Source organism: Bombina bombina, chromosome 1 (assembly GCF_027579735.1).
Source record: "Bombina bombina isolate aBomBom1 chromosome 1, aBomBom1.pri, whole genome shotgun sequence".
NCBI lineage: Eukaryota > Metazoa > Chordata > Amphibia > Anura > Bombinatoridae > Bombina > Bombina bombina.
The window spans coordinates 829,399,131-829,415,032 of record NC_069499.1 but is presented as its reverse complement, the minus strand read 5'-3'; the positions used below and the strand labels follow the sequence as shown (position 1 = coordinate 829,415,032).

Here is a 15,902-nt window from a genome sequence, read left to right as displayed (position 1 = left end):
TTATTTTGTTAACTTTTGCTATACAATTCCTCAGAAATGATTTGTTCTCATCCTCTCAGTAAATAACAATTTTAGCTCCATTACCTCTATTTTTTCATGCATTGCTATTTACTCGACCCCATACCAAAGTCTCCTCCGACACATATTATTTGGTAGATTATGATGATAATTGTGTCAATATAAATATACATTTATATTTAGTTATAAATATTCCTTAGAATCAATATGGCAGAGGTTTAATACATTATAATGAATTAATAGAGCAGATTCAGTGGTAAACCATGTTAAGGTAGTTAACCAGCAGTTTACTGTGCCTTTTAGTTTGTCAAACCAAAATAATATCAGTGTAAGGCTATTTCTCACTTTATCTTATGATGCAAACAGTTTAGTTTTTGTCAGCAGAAAACAATAGAATATGACAAGTTTAAAAACCCAAATTGTGCTTTTCATTGTCAGACATGCCGGGCCTTAAAGGAACAGTCAACTTCAAAATGTGTATTGTTTAAAAAGATAGATAATCCCTTTATTACCCATTCCCCAGTTTTGCACAACCAACACTGTTATATTAATACACTTTTTACCTCTGTGATTACCTTGTATCTAAGCCTCTTTTGACAGCCCCTCTGATCACATGACTATTTATTTATTATCTAGTTACTTGCATTTTAGCCAATTAGTGCAGTGTCAGCCACAACTACACGGGAGAGAGCACAATGCTATCTTTATGGCACAAATTAACTAGCAGTCTCCTGTTGTGAAAAGCAAATAAAAAAGCATTTGATAAGAGGCTGTCTTTAGTGGCTTAGAAACAGGTAGAAATTTTAGAGGTTTAAAAGTTATAAAGTATATTAATATAACAATGTTGGTTGTGCAAAGCTGGGGAATGGGTAGTAAAGGCGTTATTTATCTCTTTAAACAATAACATTTTTGGTGTTGACTGTCTCTTTAAGGACTGATAGCTCACTGGCTGATAAGAAAACTCCCACCGTATTATCCCTCAGTATGTACTTGCCACTTCACAAGCTTACAAACAACATTTTTTTTTCTTTCAACACAGGAACATAAACACATTTTAAAATGCTCCTTTTTATAGCAACAAATGTAATAATGACTTTACTGTCCCTGTAAGGACTAGAAATTACAAAATTATGTCCCATGTGGATATAGGAATGAGGTATATTGCAAATGTGTTCAATAAATAACTTTTATAAAGTGGAAATTAATTTAAACTAGTAGCTAAAGGGGACAATGTACTCTAAATAGTTCCCCCCTTCAATATGTTCCAAATGTTTCACTTTACCTGCTATAAGTATAATTGTTTGCAAAAAGCTTCCTTACCTTTATTATGTTGATTGAAATAGCTACTTTTACCTAGTGTATCAACTCCTATACTGAAAATATGAATACAGATGTATTCTCTGTAGAATGTAAGCGGGAGACAATAGCAGTAATTAACCTCCCAGTAGGGGGTAGGAGAGAGAAAGAGAGTTTTGTATCTGAAATAGCTTGTTCTCATTGAATCTCCCAGCCATAATTAACATTTCAATACCTATTAGGCTCTCTGTTTATTCAATGATTGCATGAACAAGTCTACTCTTTCTGCATCGTAGGCACATTTATATGGGCATTTCCTTGAGAGCAATAGGTGATGGTTTTATTGATCAAAATCAGCTATTTCAAAAAGAAAAATAAATATGGAGGAACAATATTTCATACATGTAATGCCCTGCTTTAGGTATAACAAGTAATTTGGAACACATTGGGCTAGAGTGGAGCGGTATTTGATGCTCCCGCTCGAGCGCTAACTTCGTCGAAGTAAACTTTTTGCGTGCATATTCAAAAAAGTAAGTTGAAAGTAAACTGTTTTTGCTCATGCGCTAACCCGATGCACATAAAAAGCCAAAGTTAGAATATCACGCGTGCGATTACGTGTTCCCCAAAAAAGTCAATGGAGCAAAAAAGTTGGGGGAAAACTAACACCCTTCTCGCGCGCAATACTAATAGCATATTCTCAAGTGAGCTAACCCGACATGAAAATTTGAATATTTCACATTCCAATGTTCTTCAAATAGCAGAATATTTTCTATTTAATCATAAATAAATATTATTATTATCAGGTATTTGTAGAGCACCAACAGATTCCGCAGTGCTAAAAACATAAGCGGTATAAGATAACATTTATAGGGATCAAATGGGTAGAGGGCCCTAACGAGAGTTGCAATGTTGTAGTCGGCTCTTATGAAGGTGATCTACAAACAGCTGAGCTCATAGGGCTACATGCTAAGGGGCTAAAGGGGATAGAAATGGAGTTAGGAAAAGTTAGTGTAGGTTGTATGCATCCCTGAATATTAGAGTCTTTAGGAAGCGCTTGAAGCTTTCAAAACTAGAGGAGAGTCTTGTGGAGCGAGGCAGAGAGTTTCACAAGAGGGGGGTCAGTCTGGAGAAGTCTTGTAAACGGGAATGTGAGGAGGTAACAAGAGGAGGAGAGTAGGAGGTTGCGAGCAGAGCGAAGGGGACGGGAGTGAAAGTATATATATATCTCTGATATTTTTTTTGGTAAAAAAAAATATATATATATATATATATATATATATATATATATATATATATATATATATAAAAATAAATAATTAAATATATATATATATAAAAAGGAAGGACTACTTCTGAAAGCTTGTCAACTTATAAATGCATAGTTAGTCCAATAAAAAAGTATCATTGCTCAATGCAATTGAATATTTATTTTGGTTTTTATATATATATATATATAATTATAAATAGGTATAGATATATGCAGATATATGTAGGAAAATGTATTTAAAAATACATATAACATATTTCCCTATGTGAAGTACATTGGAATATGAAATGTTTTTACATGTTTTCATCTACTTAACTGCAAATGACTCCAATGCATATATATATGTGTGTGTGTGTGTGTACATGTATATTTATGTGCATATATGTCTGTTAATACATATATATTATACACATATAAATACATCAGTACACATATATAAACATATTACATGTATATGTTGTATGTATCTCTATATTAAAGCCCTTTGTCTGCCTTTTTTCTAACTCCTAAGAGGTAATATCTTTGAACCCTTATATTTTAAGAAACATTTTTTTTAAAATAATTTTCTTTTATCATTTTTTTTAATAATTTTTTTTTCCGACTGTGTTATTATGAGTGTAGCTGTACTTTACTGAATACTATAAAATATATTGGCACAATAATCTATATACATATAGGGAAACTTATGAAAATAAGGTGCAAACCCCTCTTGAATATTGGCAGACAAACTGAGGGGGGGGAAAAAGAAGAAGAGGGGCGTCAGTACATAGAATTACATTTTAATGAAAGTGAATTATGATTCATAAGAGGAACAAACCCAGGATAGGAGGTTTGTTTGTTTTGTGCACATTGTTATTGGTTTCCCTATCATGTTTTTTAAAAGCGCATTGTACCTAACGGGACAAGTGATCACAGGAGGAGGAAGTGTTGTCATATCTAAAAGAGGGAACTCCCTGTTTCAAATAAGTGGTATAACCCCACTCTAAGTAAAACACAGGGGTGATGGGTTCTGTAATAGCTTTTCCCATCTCTAGAGAAAATATCTCTGGCTTCATTTTTCAAATGAGTATGTGATGCCTAGACCAAAATAAGGACTTTGTTGGAGTCTGTCAGTCAAAACTCACTGATTACTGTTTTTTAATACATTCCAAAAAAATGCCACTTGCTGATACTGTTATACCAATTTAACATACCACAAATAACTATTTACATGTGTTTTTCTACTTGCATAACAATATAAAATAGGTCTGTAAAAAAATAAAAATGAATTTTATTTTGTACAGTGGTGAATGTGTCAATATAATAATAAATTTTTTTACATAATTTGTTACACTTTATTAGCTAAGAATTTTACAAAAATCCACACAGGTATTGAGGAGTCAGTGGAATTTAACCTTTACACAATTACTCAAGGGAACTTGCAGCACACACAGATCTCAGATTAGCACCTTGTTTTAGAGATGAGTTTAACCATGTTTTTTTTTATTTTAATTCTAATACTATGACTAATATAATATAAGCGTTTTTAAATATTTTGTAACTATCTGATGTAATGTTGATACTGTTGCAGAAATTTAAGTTTATGATTATTATTATTATTATCATTTATTTGTATAGTGCTGCCAAATTCCGTAGCGCTGGGTACAATGATAGGGGATGCTGCTTTGACTGCTTTTTGCCTATTATCTGAAAGAACTACTATGCAGAAATATGTATTGTGTATGTGGAGCTCGCGCACATGAATTATCCATATAGACTCTCTAATGAGGCCTTTTAGTCTGTGAAGTGGAAAGTCAAAAATTAGTGGTTGACATACAAACTGTTAAAAATACCTTTCAAAGGAGCTCTCTTTTTGTACTTGCGTATTATATTATTTTTATTATAAATATTATTATTATATACTATTTGTAAACTGCATTAACATTGTAGTAAGTTAGTAAAAAGCAAAATAATATCTGCTAAAGCCTTAAAGCGACATTAAACACTAAATAAATGCTAGATAGAATGTTCATTCAAAGAAAAGATTAGTCTGAGAATAACATGTAGATTTATTTTTTAAAGTTGCATTAGTTGTTTAAATATTGACAAAATAACTAAAGTTTTAGTGTCTGTAAAACAATGGGAGCTGACATGTTGTAACTTAGGTTACCTTCTCTGTTGTGGCCAATTAGGGACAATTATTAAAGGGACACTAAACCCACATTTTTTCTTTCATGGTTCAGATAGAACATGCAGTTTTAAGCAACTTTCTAATTTACTTCTAGTATCAATTTTTCTTTGTTCTCTTGCTATCTTTATTTGAAAAGAAGGCATCTAAGCTAAGGAGCCAGACAATTTTTGGTTGAGGACGCTGGACAGCACTTGTTTATTGGTGCTGTCCAATCAGCAAGGACAACCCAGGTTGTGAACCAAAAATGGTCCTGCTTCTAAACTTTCAAACTTTTCAAATAAAGATAGCAAGAGAATGAAGAAAAACTGATAATAGGAGTAAAAATAGAAAGTTACTTAAAATTGTATGCTCTATCTGAATCATGAAAGAATGATTTTTGGGTTCAGTGTCCCTTTAATAGGTCCCTAGAGTGTGCAGTAAGTGGCTGTCTGGAATATAACAGTGCTCTGCACTTCCATTCCTATCAGGAACTGAAAAGCTCACAATTTCAGAATGTAATGACAAAAATTACATGAAATGGGGACAAAATAAATAATGAAGTTATATATACAATATCTTTTTATATTACCGTCTCAAAGTGTTTAATGTCCCTTTAACTAAGATAATTTGAAACATCAATAAGAAAAAAAAATGAGGCCTAGAAATTTGCAAATTTAGATTAAAAGATGCAAAAAAAAAAAAAAGCTTTGCCACTGCGACAAATGGGACAGAGAATATGGGATTTAAGGCATCATCTCATCATCTGTGTTTTATGATTATCCTTTGTGGGAACAAAGAATGAAAAAGCTACTGGACATCATAAAATAACAATGACACTTGATAATAAAAAACCTTGGAAGCTTTCTGCTTAGACCATAATAGTACAGAACACAACATTGTAAAGAATTGTCAGAGCACAACCTGAACGTTTTGTACTGAGTAGAATAATAATAGTGTTGCAGCTTTTCTGTAGATTGTTTTTTTCTACTTTTAGAATAATTAGTCAGTCAAGAAACATTTTTAATTTTTAAACTATTTTAAAAAAAATACATTATGAAAATACTTTGGAGCTTAGTGTCCCTTTAAATGATAGCACACGTTTTTTGCTATGTTCTCAAGCAGTTCTGTTTTTATTCCCACAAGGTGCATTTCTTATCTGTACAGAGAGCAAAGATCCAACCTGCCACTAATATAACTGCGGTGAAACTGTAACTTTTGACGTTTTAGGCAGCAAACTGTAATACATTTGTTTGTGCACAAGCAGCTCCGATTGTTTAGCAATAAGGAATTTCAGCTTTACTAGTTTCCATGAACTTGGCTAGTTAAACTATTGAGAGGGGGAAAAAACTTTTTTTTGTGCCAATTACATTGTTTTAGTAACATTTTTTAATATTTCATAAGAACATATTTTATTTATGTGTATTTTTATAGAACACAATCCAAGTATCCATTGTTTTACAAATAAGACTGTGGTTTAGGAGGAGGCCGTCTGGTGATTTTAGAAACTGAAGGGGAAAAAAAATGAGCCCAACAAACTAATTCAGTCTAGAAATATTGTGTACAATGCTTTTTCTTTGTTTTTATCATTAAAATGATATTGCCACATACCATAAAACAGGACTCGACAGAACTCAGGAGCATTCACTTATTAAACTTAACTTCTTGCTTCTAACTTGGTTCAGATACATTTTTCAACCACTGCCATAAAACACTTAGAAATAAAATCTATGCAGTAACAAAAAAACAAAGAATAAAAATATTACATAGCTACATATTTTGTCAGTTATATTTCCACATATTTTTTCTTATACCTGTTGCTCTAATATGTAATTCTTATTACAATGCAGTAAAATGCCATTGTTTGTATAATACTCACAACTGTCCTTTATTATTGTAGAACATTCTAACAATTTAAAAAAAAAAGATAATTATTTTACTGTTCTATAACAATCATGTTTCCTTGTATTTGTATTATCCATTTTGCTCATATAAGAGTTCGATTTACTTAATATAATACATTAGTATTACAGTTTATATTATATACCCAGGACATACTTGAAAACGAGAGAAATCTCAATGTATCCTTCCTGGTAAAATATTTTATAAATAAATAAATAAATATATATTCAAATCTTCCTTTTCCCGCTTGACTTTAAAGTTGGAAGATTTTTAAGTTTCTTTATTTCTATTTGCAAATGGTATTAACGGAACACTATTTGAAATCTTGTTTATATCTTATTCTTCAACAATTAGTTTTAGAACGAGCATTTAACAAAGGTTATACTTTTTTAAAAAACATTTTCTCAAATGTTCAAATCACATAAAAAAATTGTACATGTATCTAATACTCTGTGTAATTTATATCCTAATACTTTATTGAAAAAATTATAGATTGCACAAAAAATAAATACATTTTTTTGTTTCTTTAATGGCATTTTGTTTTGCTGGTTTTGCCTGCATTTCTCTTGTGGATTATTTAATAGCACTACATATTCATTACCCGCTACGCAAAGACAGATCTCCACAGGGCTTGTTTGTCTAAGAATCAAAAAGGATCAAAGGTTGATAAGTGATCAAGCTTACAACAATCAAAAAGAAATTGAATGATTAATTAAGTTAGTTTTACTAATTGTGACTCGTTCCTTTTTTTCCTCTAGTGTTCCGACAGTTTATTGTTGACTAATTATGCCATTATTTTTTTATTGTTGTAAACAGTATTAATTCTGCTCATCTACACATAAAACACCAAGCCTTGTTAAATTGCATTGTGTTGAGAAAGGTATACCTCATCCTTTTACTCTGGCAGATAAAATACACTCATCTGTTCTTTGTAGGAGCCAATGAATGTAAAAAAAATGGTCTTACCTGGGTGAGGGAAATGCATGAGTTCTTGTAATATTAGGGAAAAATAAACTGTACTTCTTAAAAGATCTTCAGAAAAGTACAAATCAAACGGATTCTTCCCCCTAGCATTTGCTCAAGCTGTTTGAATTTGTGATGGGAAAATACTGACTTGCGTTTTTATTATCTCAGGTGATAAATATTGCATTGCCTGCATTTAAAACTTTTAATACTAGGGGTGTGAGATGTTGCACCTGTTATTTTTTTTCAAGTATTTGTAAGGTTCATTCTAGACTTCTTTTTACAGACTAAGTAAAGAGAAACTTGGTTCATTCTTTCCCCCACTCTTTTGGGGGACCTGTTCTGTGGAAAAGAAGGGGGCTGGTAATACATGATTGCCTGGCTTAGTTGTGATGGAAAGAAAAGGAGAGAGAGAGAAAGAGAGAGGGAGGAAAGAAATTGCCCTGCTAATGTTGCACTGAAATGATTCTCAAAGGCCCCCCAGGCTGCACTCAGCAACCAGACTTCATTAAATTTTCATACCAAGCACTTGGCCAAGGACTATTTATGAAAATGTGCTTTCCGCTTCATGGAAAAAAACACAGGAATTAGATAAGAGAACAAAGAGGAAGAATTCATTAATATGTGTGTGTATGCGTTTGCATGTGGTGTGTATATATATATATATATATATATATATATATATATATATATATATATATATATAGTATATCATAGATAACATTATATATTCATTAAGTGTTTATGTATAAGTATACTGACACACAAATGGGTATGTTTATATGTATGTGTGCATATATAAGTGAAGGAAATATGGTTTAGTTTATTCAAATATAACAAATGGATATGAGTTTTAAATTAAGATGTAATGAAGAACGCCCCTCTCCAAATTAAATTCTCCTGGAACCCATTGAGCCTAACCATTAATGATTTATGCCACAAATGCATATAAAGTGCACAAGACTTATTTCACTATGTTCTGCAATAACCATATACTGCTGCATGTCAGGGGTTATCAAGGTATTGCTCCCTGATTAGCTATCTTAACTAAATTAACTCTGTTTTATAAAGAAACAGACTACAAAGTTGACTATGAATTTCAATGATGATAAAAGTGATCATCAAAGTTCTTTGTTCCAAAGTGGTAGACTACACTGAAATGAATGCACTGAGATTTGCAAACAGAACACATTCTGTTTTATCAGCAATAAACGTCAACACAAAACGTATTGCTAGTTTAATAACAGAAATCATTCACACAGTAATGTTGAATCCAAAAATGTTTTTTGGGTGGAAGTATTAGCTTCCTTAGAGTCAGTTTATTTATTTTTTTCAAAATGAATTTTTTCCTTATCAATTTTTAAAATGTATTCTCTTGTGATTTTTGTTTCTTATTTTGAATTTAGTAGCTATTTAAGTACACCTAAGAAACTTCACTATCCTTCTTCACAGGATAAAGAATAGTTAGTTCCATGTTGTGTATGCAATACATGTATTATTAAACAAACAATATATATATATATATATATGTATATATATATATATATATATATATATATATATGTATATATATATATATACATACAGGGGTACCTCAGAAATATTGTTGGTTTGGTTCCAGATCACCACAATAAAGTAAGTCACACTAAAAGTAGGAGTCTGGGCACATTACACAACATAACGTCCCGGAGCTGTATTGGAGGAAAATAGTTAAGGTGCCTTATAAGGTGGAATAGAATAGACTTAAAGGGACATGCCACCCACATTTTTTCTTTTATGATTTAGAAAGAGAATGCAATTTTAAACATCTTTCTAATTTACTTATATTATCTAATTTGTTTTATTCTCTTGATATTCTTTGATGAAAAGCATATCTAGATATGCTCACTAGCTGCTGATTGGTTGCTACACATAGAAGCCTCGTGTGATTGGCTCACCATGTGCATTGCTTTTTCTTCAACTAAAAAAATTGAAAAAATGAAGCAAAATAAATAATGGAAGTAAATTGTAATGTTGTTTAAATTTCTATCCTCTATCTGAATCATGAAAGAAAGATTTTGGGTTTAGTGGCCCTTTAACAGCATTTGCTCCAAAATAGGACTTTTGCACTAAGAGACTAATGACATATTGGGTAATAACTCTGAAAGTAGCTGTTTTTAAAATAAACGTTTATGAGTGCTATTTTTTTAAGTTTATAATACAAATTGTTTTTTAACTGTGTAAGTGACCGGTCACCATATACCACAGCCAGATACTATCTGCAATAGTCAGATATTATCTGCTGTAACAGTATTATTTTTGTTTAATAAATTATCATTTTATTATAGAATATATACTTGTATATCCTCTTTTTTAGTTGCTTGATCCCTCTTGCTATTTTAAGCGCTGATCCTATCACTCCATTTGTAAAATGTATTATTAAACAAACAAACAAAATATATATATACATACAGGGGTACCTCAGAAATATTGTTGGTTTGGTTCCAGATCACCGCAATAAAGTGAGTCACACTAATTTTCTTGTTTCCCTCTGCTTATAAAAGTTATATTTACACTATACTGTAGTTTATTAAGTGTGCAATTGCATTATGTGTAATAAAATATGTACATACCATAATTAAAAAAAAGTATTGCTAAAAAATGCTAACCATCATCTAAGCCTTCAGTAAGTCATAATCTTTTTGATAGTGGTGTGATATATATATATATATATATATATAGGCGTTTATATATGTGTATTTATGTGTTTATATGAGTATATATGTTGGAAAAATGGCATTGGCTCCGATAGACTTGCTCAACACAGGGTTGCGACAATTCAATTTGTGAAAAAAGAGCAATATCTGTAAAGCACAATAAAACGAGGTATGTCTGTGTGTGTATATACAGTATACACACACACACACACAGATATATATATATATATATATATATATATATATATATATATATATATATATATATATATATATGTGTATAAATGAAACTAGTGCTGCAGAATCTGTTGGTGCTATACAAATAACCCGATAATAATAATAATAATAATAATAATGTAGATTTACAATCCACTAACTTTTAAAATCCACCCCTGGCTAGAATTAACTTCTTAGGATAGTGTATAAACTAGAGAGCACCACCTTGTGCAAATGCTTCTGTCCTTGGTCCTGATATGATGGCTAAGAAATGTAAGTATATGTCTGGATTATTATTATTATCAATTATTTGTATAGCACTGCAAAATACTGTAGCACTGAATGAGCATAAAAAAATAACTATCTCAATAAAAACTCCTACAACAGAAATCCTACATATTTTACAAAGGCAGTCATCAGTAAGACTTAAAATATGCTAACATTATTAAAAACAGGTCATTCATTGGGAAAGTGTATAGAATAAAATACACTCCCTGTCTAATGCCCGTAGAGAGGGATTAATGTGGTCCCAGGCCAAATGCCAAATTGTGAATTTGAGGGAGCCTGAAACATCCCGCGTTATGGTTTGGGCAGATTGAAAGATAGATACATTAATGGGAGCTGGGGATATTTCTACAAACTTTACTGCAAACTTAAAACATTCTCACGGCATGCCATTGATTTCTGAGTGTCTCTTTCACTTGACAAAACTCAACTAATTGTTTCAGTGGCAAACTAATGTTGCAGCTTCCATCTAAGAGAAACAATTAATAGAGTTTTAAAGCTGGAAGCTGAACCTTCAATCGATAAGCTTTTATTCACTCATTTCTCGATTAGAAAGACTGGCAAAGAATATGTTTAATCATTAGCATTCTTGCCCCTTGTTCTGGGATTCCCTTATAATTCATTGCACAATGTCAGCTTTAAACCACCAAATAACACAATTATCCTTGGTCAATATTTTAAAATATCAGCATATATTTGTTCTGTTGAATCAGGATTTTTCTTTTGAGCTGTTAGTAAATGATGAATATGCAAAAAAATATTCTAACAGTTTATTTGTTCATTTTTTCAACACATCTAAACTTAAGATACGTAATTTCCAGAAAATTCTGTCAACTTTGACAACAGATTGTTGTTATTCTATAGCTATAAAAACATTAATCTAAAAAATTGTTGTCAGATATTTAATTAATGAATATTGTCTATTATTGTAAAATATTATCTTTTACTTAATTTTAAAAATTGATGTGAGAATACAAATGTACATATCTGAAAATTAAAATATTATAACTAGTTTAATATTAAATATTTTGTCAATAGATGATTTTATTGCACTTCTAATTGAAGCTGTAATGTGGGTGTTGTAATATGAACAAATTTGATTATTTATTTTTTTACTTTTGTATTATACAACATAACCAATAAACTTTTATAATGTGTTCATTGTCTAAAATCTATATAAAAATAGGATTATATTTTTTATTAAATTCTATTTACCCACTTATTTAAGTGTTTTTACATGATCAAATATATATTTTTCTCAAAATAGTTTATTTTCTGTTTTGTAAAAAAATGACCAAATACAGAATTCATTTATTTTTTATGTATTTATTTATTTACTATTTAAACTGACAATGTTAACATATAATTCAATAAATATTACCAATGTTTGTTGGACTTGTTAGTTTAATAATTGATGAAAATGTGTCACATTGCTTTCAATTTAGTGTGAGTGAAGTAATTCTTTTTATCTTACAAAGAATATTCTGTTTGCAGTATTTTAGGGAATATTATGGCATATGCAATGAGTTTTACAAATCATTGTTACAAGTCCTTAAGGAATTGATCTGTTTACAAATGTTCATTTTTCTGATGTTGATTAGTGAAATATTTGATTTAAACTAACAAAAAGACAGTTTAACTACACAACACGTATCTTTCAGTTTTCTATATATTTTAAAAGGATTTGTGTGTTCAGGTGTTGATTCTTATTTTACTATTTTATAAAGGGAGAGATATTTTAATTAAATTGCATGCATTTTTTTAAAAAAATATTTGCTTTGTTAAGTCATGTTGTATTTTAACATTAATTAAAGCAGACATATCACAATATCTTTTAATATGAATTATTTTATCTTGTATTTGTTTCCCCGTTGATTTGTAGCTATCTATAGTACAGCAAAACCTTTGCCAGAAACAAACTTTGTTGAATAAAATGGATTTAATAAAATACTATTCATTTTTTTGATCTTATGCACTCATGTGCAATATATTCTCTTTAGGTTTAAATAGCAAAGTGTTCTGGTTGTTTTCTTTTTTTCATTTTGGCTAGCATAATACTAGAGGGAAAACTTTTTTCTGATACCTTTTGATCCTTGGCGAAAAATCGTTGTTGTTATGCACTTACTTTACAACACTTATTGATGTCCCATCTGTTTGTTAATTAAATATTTGTTTGATTTTTGTATGTTACTTTACTTACCCAATACACTCTGGAAAATAACATTTTGCTTTGATTAAAAGAAACATTGGCATTGGCATAAAAAATATTAGTGAGTTATGTTTTGAAAATGCTTTGGTAATCAAGCAGTTCAGTTATAATTAGAATAAATAAATAGGCTTTGAAAAAATATATTTTCATTGAAATCTTTTCAACCTGTAATACTAATGTGCTACACTTTACTTACAAATATTATGTGCCTTTACCTTTAATTTGAATGTAATAATGGTGCAGCTGCTCAGCTTTTAAAGCATAATACTGAGGCTTAAGCACTAAATAATGCATAGTAAATGAAGTTGAAAAAGCCCATTATTTTTTTTATATAGTTATTATCTGGAGGAAGGCAAATGAAAATTCAATGAAAACAGTTAACATTTTCCCTCCCATTATAAAAAATAATATATATTTTTTGCCAATTGTTATATATATTGAGTACATAACTCTGTGAAAAATTATAAAAAAACAGCCACAAAAATAATTATTGAATAATTAGAAGCCAGTAATATTAATTGGAATATTATGTGCTGTATGACCTTTCAATCCTGGAGTAATCTGCTGTATACCCATATAAGCTACAATTTCAGTTCAAACTTTGAGTATTTGGTTGAAATTCTGATCTTGGCAACTCTTAATATATATTTATTAAAAGGGCACATGTAAATTAAACATCTAAATACACCTGTTTTAGGTTTCCATAGATAAAGAATATAACATTGGTCTTTCCTTTTTCATTTCTCAATTAACACAAACATTTATAGATTTTATAAATAACATCAGAAAAAGTTTGCTTATATAGTGGATAAATTAAGCAAGGTATAAATGTAATATAGTTGAAATAATGTAATAACCAGGAGACACATTTATTTTTGCCTTTCATTAAGACTATTTGTTAGTACATTGCATATACATGTTAACTGTTTCTGTCACAAACTGTCATTAAATAGATGTTTTCATCTATAGTAAATTATTAGTCCTTTAGATAAAATTGTATTTTGTATACAGTAGTGTTGATCACGATAATTGTCTTAGTGTACTAATGATTCTCTTCAGTTAGTAATTCCTTTCAGTGGACATAAATAATTTTTCATAGTGGGCAAAGAGCAGAGCTGTTCAAAAAATCCTGTCATTTGTTTCTATTTTATATCAAAGTCTTAATAGTTAAAGTCTTCATCTATGACAATTTTTTTCAATATTGTTGAGTTTTTTATTTCATGTTAAATTTAAATAAAGACAAATATGACAAATTTTTAGGTGTTTATTGAATATGTTATCTCATTAATTTGTAAGTATTATCTATTAATCTAACCATATATTTAAGTTAATTCAAAATGAATTTGTTATTTTAAGAATATTTTACACAACATAACTATCTTGTTAATATATTACAAATAGTTAATTTCACTCATGTAGAGACCTTAAGTTCTATATGTCATATATAATTTTGTAGATTATTCTAATTATTATTATTTTACTCCTTGCAATTTTTAGAATGTATTATATTTGTTTGCAAAATAAAAAGCAAGGCAAATTGTACCCCAGATAGAGCAACATTCTTATGCTTATTATTAAAAAAAGTTTAGGCATTTTATTATAGAATATTTAGTTACTCTTTAAGACGTTCTAATTTCTTATGGCATGTGTGACACTGTATACAGTATTATACATGGTCAGGTTAAATTTCAGTGTTGGTTAGCTTAGTGATATTTGTTTTAATATGCAAACTTCTCAGACTTGTAAGTTACCATTTTAAAAACTTACATTTCACTTATTTAAATCCATCAAATAGAATTAAAAGAAAATTAATCAAACCAATTTAAGATCTATTTGGCAAGTGATGTGCATAATTGCAAAGCATATGCCTTCAACACACTTTAATTAAAGTGAATAATTTAAGTTTTTGACCACAATGTTTTCAATTGTATATTCTGAAAATTCCAGCTGAGCAATGCATGAAATTCATTTGAATAATTGGTTTGACTCTTATGATACAGTTAACATTTTTTAGTTATTAACATCAACATAACGATATTTAAAATATCTTCTGTATTACCTTTAAAATAGTTTATTCATAATATTCCAAATATTTATAATTGAAAATTTATGATATCTACATTTTTTTTACTATTTTATTTTTTAAGCATTACCAAAAATAGTAAAGAATGCATGCTAACAATTTATTTAACATTCATTCACTTTATCATTTTATTATAAATTATGCAATAATTTATATCGTTATTTTATGACATTTTAACTTAACCCTATAATCTAACAATTTTATACGATTAAACATAAAACAATCATCAATATTTCACTCTGATATTAACAAAATAGCATCCTTTATAAATTACAATTTGTTTTAAAACAACTAGATACAACATTTTTTGGGATATCTGCTTATTCCATTTAAAATTTCATAACATTAAAAAATTATAATATTAGAAATATGTCTGTGAAAAAAATAGTTGAATGCCTTTTAATTTCTTATAAGTTAAACAAAAATATAACATTTTGCATTAAAACACAAGTACAGAGAAAAGAAAATGAGGTAAAATCGTGCATGGTTTATTTGAAATTCTGTAGCATACAGAGAGACAAAATTTCATTCAATACACATATAGAAAAGTAAATACTCATAAAAAAGAAACAGAGGAAAATCTCTATTTTATGCCAAGCAATATGTGTCTTGCCAAGAAAGTGCAAATACTTCCAAAATAATTACCTTTAAATATCCATTGTTGAATCATGTATAAGTTAAATTTTTAAACTTTAAAAAATAAAACTCTCATTCGTTTCATCAAATTTTATTAAATTAAATGCACACACACAATTAGTGAGATTGTGCTGAAATGCTACAGACAGTATATATTCTCATGTACATTGTCACAGCCATTTCAA

At 29.4% G+C, this 15,902-nt stretch overlaps 1 long non-coding RNA gene across 1 annotated transcript in view; it reads right to left on the bottom strand.

The window, feature by feature from the left end:
* LOC128646028 (uncharacterized) overlaps positions 1–7,684 on the bottom strand; it is an 83,998-nt gene extending 76,314 nt beyond the window's left edge. The window contains exon 1 of the long non-coding RNA XR_008400172.1: positions 7,596–7,684. This is a non-coding gene — a long non-coding RNA (uncharacterized LOC128646028). The remainder of the gene's footprint in view (positions 1–7,595) is intronic.
* Positions 7,685–15,902: the final 8,218 nt, after the last annotated feature.